The sequence below is a fragment of the Peromyscus maniculatus genome, chromosome 9 (assembly GCF_049852395.1).
Source record: "Peromyscus maniculatus bairdii isolate BWxNUB_F1_BW_parent chromosome 9, HU_Pman_BW_mat_3.1, whole genome shotgun sequence".
NCBI classification, from domain to species: Eukaryota; Metazoa; Chordata; class Mammalia; order Rodentia; family Cricetidae; genus Peromyscus; species Peromyscus maniculatus.
The window spans coordinates 13,238,432-13,246,796 of record NC_134860.1 but is presented as its reverse complement, the minus strand read 5'-3'; the positions used below and the strand labels follow the sequence as shown (position 1 = coordinate 13,246,796).

Genomic DNA, 8,365 nt, shown 5'->3' with positions numbered 1-8,365 from the left:
AAATGATGATACAATGGATGGATATGTGGGCATCATCTAGCTTAAACAGCCAAACATCAATTTAGTTGAAAAGACAGTTGGTATCCTTTTCTCTGTGGTTTGTCCTCTAGAATGTTCAGATTTAGTTGGCTCTGGATTGGGTGTAGTTTCTTCCTTCAGATTTTCATGTGTTATAAGCCTGGTCTCTAACATAATGGAATTGAAAATACTGGGGCTTTGCTTTTTTTCCTCGCACCTCTCAGGCAGTCAGATGTGTTAAGATGAAGCTGAATATGTCCTTCCCTGCCACTGGCTGTCAGAATCTCATCAAAGTGAGTGATGAGCACAAGCTTTGTACATTCTGTGAGAAGCACCTGGCCACAGAAGTAGCTGCTGATGCTCTGGGTGAAGAGTGGAAGGGTCCCAATCAGTGGTGGGATTGACAAACAAGGTTTTCCCATGAAGCAAGGCATTTTGAACCGTGGCAGAGTACGCCTGCTGTTGAGTAAGGGTTATTCTTGTTATAGACCAAGGAGATCTGGATAGAGGAAGCACAAGTCTGTTCGAGGATGCATCGTGGATGCCAATCTCAACTTGGTTATTCAAAACAAAGGAGAGAAATATATTCCTGTGCCTTTTGGTTGGGACCTGAAAGAGCTAGCAAAATCTGAAAGCTTTTTAATCTCTCTAAAGAAGATGATGTGGTCAGAAAGCCGTTAAACAGAGAAGGTAAGAAGCCCAGGAGCAAAGCACCCAAGATTCAGTGTCTTGTTACTCCATGTGTCCTATGACACAAACGCTGTTGTATTGCTCTAAAGAAACAACAAACAAAGAAAAACAAGGAGGAGGCTGCAGAATATGCTGAACTTTTGGGCAAGAGAATGAAGGAAGCCAAAGTAAAGTGCCAGGAACAGATCACCAGGAGACGTAGTCTGTCCTCTCTGAGAGCTTCTACTTCTAAGTCTGAGTCCAGTCAAAAATAAATCTTTAAGGGTAACAAATAAATGATCATACTTTGAAAGAAGAAGAAGAAGAAGAAGAAGAAGAAGAAGAAGAAGAAGAAGAAGAAGAAGAAGAAGAAGAAGAAGAAGAAAATGCTGGGACCTTTAAGAGGTGGAGCATCTTGAAGGTGACTGGATCATGATTGTCCTCAAGATGAGATTAACACTTATCTTACAAAGCAGATTATCTATTGGGTTCTTTTAAATCAGTCCTATTCTTCTCTTACCACAAATGTGCTGTTAGATGCTCTCTAGCATGAGGAACTTAACAGAAGCAAATCTTTCCATTTTCTTTAATCTCCAAAACCAGGACCCTGACAAACCTTATTTCTTTATAAAGTACCTAGTTCAAGTATTTTGAGTAAGGCCCCTCTTCAAATTTTAGTTGAATGTCCCTTAAAGTGTTTGTTGGACTTATGAGAAATATTCTGATAAAACAACATTTTTTGATTTTAATTCAATCTCTAGCAAATTGAAGCTGGTCTGCCCTGCCTTCTCTTTATACTTATCCATTTAGTTTTCATTGCTTTATTTTTCTCCTAGGGATGACTGGATGAAAAGTAGAGACAGTTTACCAGGACAGCATGGGTGACCCATGACCTCACACAGGATTGTGAAGCACCACTCCAGAACTATCCTAGCTTTTTTTTCATATGCAGATGATATAACTAGAAAGTGCCAGAGGATACCAAGTCTTTGCATATTCTATGGCACCTTTCCTCGGGATTGTCCAACAGTATCCTGTTTTTCCAGTGTGTAGTCTAGTAGAATGGATACACACTCACATGGATGATACTCAGAGCTTTGGATTTATAGGGCATAATCATTGAAAATGATGTTTAAGAGAGCAAAGTGAAAGTGTGGACTGAATACACACTCTCAACATGTCCAAGATTTGGTGAAAATCCTCACTGAAAAATCATTCAGAAAACCTGAGAGATCTGCTCGTCCCAGTTTTCATACATGGAAAATACAGGGCCAGGGAAATAAAGAATTCCCACTCAGCTAGAGTCCCCAGGGTGATGGCAATGCAAGCTTTGAGTACTTCCCTTTGCGGACAGGCTCTTCAGGACCTGATGGCATTGTCCTTCATGGGTATTGCTTCATATTTCACTTTTGTGTATCTTGCTTCTGTGTTTTTTTCTTGTGTCATGTACTTTGGATGGACTGACACCTCATTGGTGATTTCTAAACTTCTGTTCTATCCATCCTGGCTTGTTCTACAGTGAATATGGGATATTCCCAAAACCTTCTCTGTTCTAGGCTCAGATATGACTCCAACTCTTTGTTAAGGGGAAGAAACAGTGTCTCTAGATATTGCACTCAGAGTTTGAGGAAAGAACAATGCCATAGAGTAGAAGGAGCTTGGGACCACTTCCCTTCTGCTATCCTCAGGGCTCAGCCCTGAACATATGAACCTTGTGGAGGATAGTTGTAGTAGGACAGGTGTGCCTATTCCATGAGGACCCTGGGACTATCCTGTAGACTGCCTTGTCTATCTTTGAGTCCTTCACCTTTTCTGCTGTACAAAAATGGGACCCTGAGCCAGCAAGGTGCTTATTCCTGAAGCTTAAGGGGGGTGGATGTTCTTTAAACCAAGCCTGCATTTTCTTGTGGCCCTGCCATTGTGGAGTGCTGAAGCTCTAAAAGCTTTTTAAGTACCAGTTCTAGGCATTTAGCTTTACTTTCTGCCTTTTGTAAACAGCAGTGGAAGCAGAGTGTACTTTAAGGACAAAGCAGCAAGAAGCCTTTGAGATTTGAGGTCCTTTCAAGAGCTGAGATGGGTGCTGGGGAGCTATGTGTGTGAGTTAAGAGTCATTGTGTGTCACTGTGGCTCTTACAGCTGATGGTGCCCGCTGTCAGGTTCTTGCCTGTCTGGCTGCTGCCTATTTACCCAGATGTGTCCTTGTCTCCGTGGTGAGCACTTGGATGGACACTTAGTGGACACTCCTTACCAGTAGCCTGTCTGTCTCCTGGCTTGTCATAGGCAGCCCATCTCCTGTCCTTTTGTGGAGTGTAAGCTCACGAGAGTGGTCTCCTAGACACCTTGTTTACCACTGTAGCCCCAGCTCTTATAACGGTGGCTGGACCACATTGCTGGTCAATAATAGCAAGTGATCTGTTATTTGCAACAAGTGTCTCGCCATCTGATTCTCAGTTCTTATGCAATGACAGTTTTGTCCTATTAGATTTACTTGGTAGCTACTTAGATAATAGAGGACTTGGAGGTCATTAGAGATAAATCCACCCCTCCTTTTCTTTCCTTTTTTTCTTTTTCTTTTGACAAAATTTCTCTATGTAGTCTTGGCTATCTTGGAATTCTCTCTGTAGTCCAGGCTGGCCTCAAACTCAGAGATACATCTACCTCTGCCTCCCAAGTGCTGGGATTAAAGGCTACCACCACCCAACAAATCCATTCCTCACTGTCAGCAGCATGTAAAACCAGGAGCTGAGATTCAAAATCCTGAGTACTGGTCAAAAGAACAGGGTCTGAGTGGTTCTTTTGCTTCTAAGCTGAGGCATGGCATTCTTAATTGCCCAGAAGGTCACGAGATCATCTAGCCAGCGACTTTCTGGTACATGGGAAGAAGTAAAGTCCTTCAGGGAAAGCTAACAATTTTAGAGAATTTTGAGATATTATAAAATCTGTCTAACATGTAGATCTATGCCACAGTGCCTTTAGCCTTTGTCTACTCTCATACCCCAAGAACACTTCACTTTACTGTGTAATAAACATCAGCTGTCTTCTATACTATGTGGTCTCACCTGATTTTTTTCAAGGAAGATCACAGGTCCCAAGGGCAAGAGGAGGCCAGAACAAGATCCTGAAAACAGAATGATCTATTATTCCTACTATTATTGATAGAGATGGATCAATGGCTGTGGAGCCTCCATGGGACTGGACTAGGCCCTTTGCATGGCGAGACAGTTGTGTAGCTTGATTTGCTTGGGGGACCCCCTGGCAGTAGAATCAGAATCCATCCTGGTGCATGAGGGGACTTTTTGGATCCTACTACCTAGGATGGGACACGTGGTTCAGCCTTGAGGCAGAGGGAGGGGCTTGGACTTGCCTCTACTGGGTGTGCCTTCCCCTGGGAGGCCTTGCCTTCTTGTGGGGGATAATAGGGAGTCAGTTGTGGGGGAAGGCTAGGAGGGGCGGGAGGAGGGAAGAGGGGGATCTCTGATTGGTGTGTAAAATGAAAAAAAATTTCTTAATTAAAAAAGCAAAAAAAAAAAAAAGAATTCTCAACTCTAGATTTGGGTTTAAAGTGAATCTGGAAGACTATGAATTTACTGCAACCATCAGGCAGTTGTTTTAGGTTGAGGCTGACAGCAGTCCATGCAGTGCTATCCCCGAGTCCCTTTGAATCAGAGACTGGAAGGTTACACTATTGCCTAGTGTCTGCTGTCACCTCTATATTGGCAAGAAACTGAGTAGATGGTGGGCTTGGTTAGGGCCTGTTGGAACCAGATTGAAGTCCTAAGAGTGTTGAACCCCAGAGAAAACAGTGTCTTTCTGAGTGCTGGCAGTAGGTTCAATTTTTCTTGAGCTATTGATTTGGCCAAGGCAGGTAAAAGCCTCAGATGTAGGGGGCAGGGACAAAAGCTGCCTTTCAAAGACAGATTGTTACTGAGTTTTTAAAAAAGATGTAAAAATAGAAGGGAGACTATTTGGAGAGAGGAAGAGGACCAGAAAGAGGGAGGAGGAAGGACAAAAAGGTGAGTTAGGGGATGGATATGATCAAAACACATCATGCACATGTGTGAAGATGTCATAATACTTTATATGAGAAAATGAATGGAGGACCCAGGAGATGACTCAGTATGTAAAGACACTAGGAGACCTGAGTTTGATATCTGGACCCTGCACAGTGGAAGGAGAGCACTGATTCCCACAAGTTGTCTTCTGACCATAAGCAAGTTGCCTTATGTCACACTATTCGCTGTCTTGAACTTGGGGAATGATCATCTGCTTCCCATATGCAATTGTTGGCATGAAAAAGTATGCCTGAAAAACTGAAAGAACCCACGCCCCCTGTAGTCAATGTATCTTCTAGGTCCTTCTGGTACAATTTGATATAAAATCAACAACTAACTGACCTTGAACTTTGCATTCAGGTCCTTTTCATTTTTGCATGATGTGTTGTCCAAGTACCTGATAATATGCAGCTCAAACAGGGAAATCATCTAGAAACTCTGAATCCACAGAGGGAAAATAATACAAATAACTAAGTGCCATACATGCAATATAAATTCATAAGGTATATTGCACAGTTTAGAAATGTATTGCCACACTATATATTTAAAATGTCACATAATGGGCTCAGTTTTCGAATATCTCAAATATATCTTTCAGGCTGTCAAATATATTTTTAAAATGAGTATCTTTTTAATGGCCCATAGTGGGTAACCTGGGCAGAATAGAAAAAAATCCATTATTTCTCCTGGTGCTAAGTGACTTGTACATCCAAGGGTGGTCAGGGAGAGTGAAAAAAGTGATAGTTCTTTTCAGTTTGTGGCTTAGGAGGACTTAGGGAGGAAATATACCCTCACAGGGTGCTAGATAAATGGCCGGGGTGGGAGATGAAAACTATGTAAATACTGGAAGGAAGGGAGGGTTAGATGGGGAATCTCTGTTGAGCCAGATGAATAGCCTGGGCAGTGAAATACTGGCCAGCATCAGCCCAGAGATGCTGTTTAAAATTCTAGCTCCGTGACACCCCCCAGGAGGAAAAAAGAAAGGATGTCTTGTCACTGCTGTAGGGACAGGAAAGGGGAGCAGTGCAGTGGGAATAGACTGTATCAGGCATCAGTTACAGGACACATACTTTATCTAGGTTATCTTTTTGAATCTTCCTTGGGTTGTTGGTTGTGGGGTGGTGGCATTTTAATCTCCATTTTGCTGAAAATGAAACAGGCCCAGAGCTAAGGGATGGGTGAAAGGTCAGCTATCTGAGGCCCAGAACCCAGGTCTGCATGACTCAAATCCAGCCTCACTCTTCCAGGGTGCAAGGCTAGGCCCCAGACCTTTGCTAAATGGCTACCCAGCTGAAGAGGCTGCCCTAAATTTTCTTCAGGAGACAAATTCCTCCAGGTTATCATTAGCATCTGCAGCATCATCAGCATCTGCAGCAGCATTCACTACCCCCCTGTCCTAGTGGGAGATAATGGATTTTTACTGATAATGATCATAACCATTAATATTTTAGATAACTTCAGTTTTTAAAACATCCCTTAAAGATTAGTATTACTTATTTATAGCTCTGGGCTTTGATGATTACTCATTTTACAAATGGAAAAACAGTTCAAGATATTGAGCTGATGTCTGAGAGATGTAGGATTAGAACTTGAATCCAAAGTCCAAATTCAGGATGTTATGTACTAGACATCTGGTCTGCATTCCTGCAGGCTGTGCCAGAGGCAAAACATGGAACATTCCTGGGGTTTTGATGGAGCTTCCTATCCAGAACAGCCTTTAAAGGTGATTGATTGTGCCTCTAGAACACAGGCTCTCAAGTGAGACAGTGACAGACTTTGGAATTGTCAGTTTTGTGGCTTTGGGTAAGTAGATGTATTTTGAACCCCAGTTTACCCATCCATAAAATGGGCTCAGCTGTTACTTTTCTCTAGCCATGTTGTGTGAAATAGATATCTCTGACTGTGAAGCTTACCTGGAACATATACCCTGAAAGATCAATGGCTGAAGGTTGTTATTACCAGAATATAGAGGAAAATCCATTGCAGACACAGGCTTTGTAATAAGTTATTGGCAGAGGCCACTGCACTTCTGCTTGAGGCAGCCCTGAACAAATGTCATGAGAATGACTCTCCTTAGTCAATAATGACCCAGATGGTATAATAGATGACTCGGGAAAATCTTATTGAAATTCTCTTCTGTTCCTCCTCTTGCACAAAACTCTTGCACAACTGGTTCCTTGCAGTTGCTTCTATGTGTTGCCAGCCAAACTGGGGGGTAAGATAGGAACACAGGCCTCCTCCAAAGAGGCCTCCTAGATCGTAGCAGCAACATACAGCAGCTTGTGGGACACTATGAATGGTCTCTAGTCATGATACCTCAAGCTACTCTACTGCAAACCTCTCAACACTGCCTTGGGGGAAGGCCTATGATTTTGCCTTTGGCCAATGAGACACCAGCAACCTAATGAGAGTATAATATGTATAATGAGAGTATAATATGTACACCTCACCATGCTCTTCCAGTGCTCAGTTTATGATAAAGCTGAGACATGTGGAGACACCATGTGGAGCACCAAGACACTAAAGCACATGGACTGCATGTGGCAGACAGGCAGACGAGGCCACCAGACACAAGCTGGCTCTTGCTAGTAATCAGTGACCAGCATTTCATAGTGCTTGCCTTCTAAAATTTAGAAATGAACTGGGGTTTCTTTCACACATCTCTAGGGGTCCTGCTGTCCATTGTGATTTCTTACCCTACCTCCCAAAGGTGGCAATAAAATCATTTTTATCTGCAGTGGCTTTGGGAGGGTTATCTGTGATCACATATTGGAAAGTGATTTTTCAGAGAGACCATATCAATGCATTAGGCTGCCATGTTGTACTTGCAATGCTTTAAGTGTATCATCAGGATAATCCCCTACAACCTCTGCTACTCCTGAACTCCTGGCCCCATTTCATGCACGAGAAGCCACAGCGGCCTAGGAGTTTCTAATTTCTTATGCAGAGTAAGTTTCATGTATTTGCATACGATTTTTGTCTCTACATATACACCACTGGGTTTTGCCCGGCTTTGTGACAGACAGCTTATTTTCTGTACGTTAAAGACAGTACTTATGTTGGAAAAGGTTCCCCCTTCATTCCCAGGACACTTGAGGCAGACCTATTTAGAATGTGTAGCCAGATTGACACTCCTCTTTGAAGGGTATTAAATACTCACATACCACAGCTCCACCGAGGAGCAAGGATAAATATGGCAGGTATGAAATGGGTCTAAATTGCTCTTGATGGCTCGATTCAATAATGTTGGTCTTTCCTTACAGTACTATATAACAATAGTCATTTTCAAAATGGGGTGCTGCAGTTGTTTTTAAGAAAGAATTGACAATTTTGACCTACAGAGTAGTGATTTGCAAAATGTTCTTTCTTTAAGCCATTCACTGGGAAATGCAGGAAGTCCACAAGTGCTGAACTTGAGGCGAAAATGGCTGTAACTAATGATAGCGTTAAGTGCAGAGAGAAAAAAGCAGCCTTGGTGGTGATGTTCCTGAGTCAGAAGTGAGGCCAGGGAGAGGCAGAAATGAGAGCTTCATTACAGACAATTGGACTCAGAAGTCCCTGATTAAACCTTATTTTAGTTCACTTTGCAGACACATTTTACATTGTTGGTTCTGCATTTTACAGCC

The 8,365-nt window shown here is 42.5% G+C and overlaps 1 pseudogene; it reads left to right on the top strand.

The window, feature by feature from the left end:
* The first annotated feature begins 260 nt into the window (after nt 1-260).
* On the top strand, nt 261-962 carry LOC107401190 (small ribosomal subunit protein eS6 pseudogene; annotated as a pseudogene).
* Nucleotides 963-8,365: the final 7,403 nt, after the last annotated feature.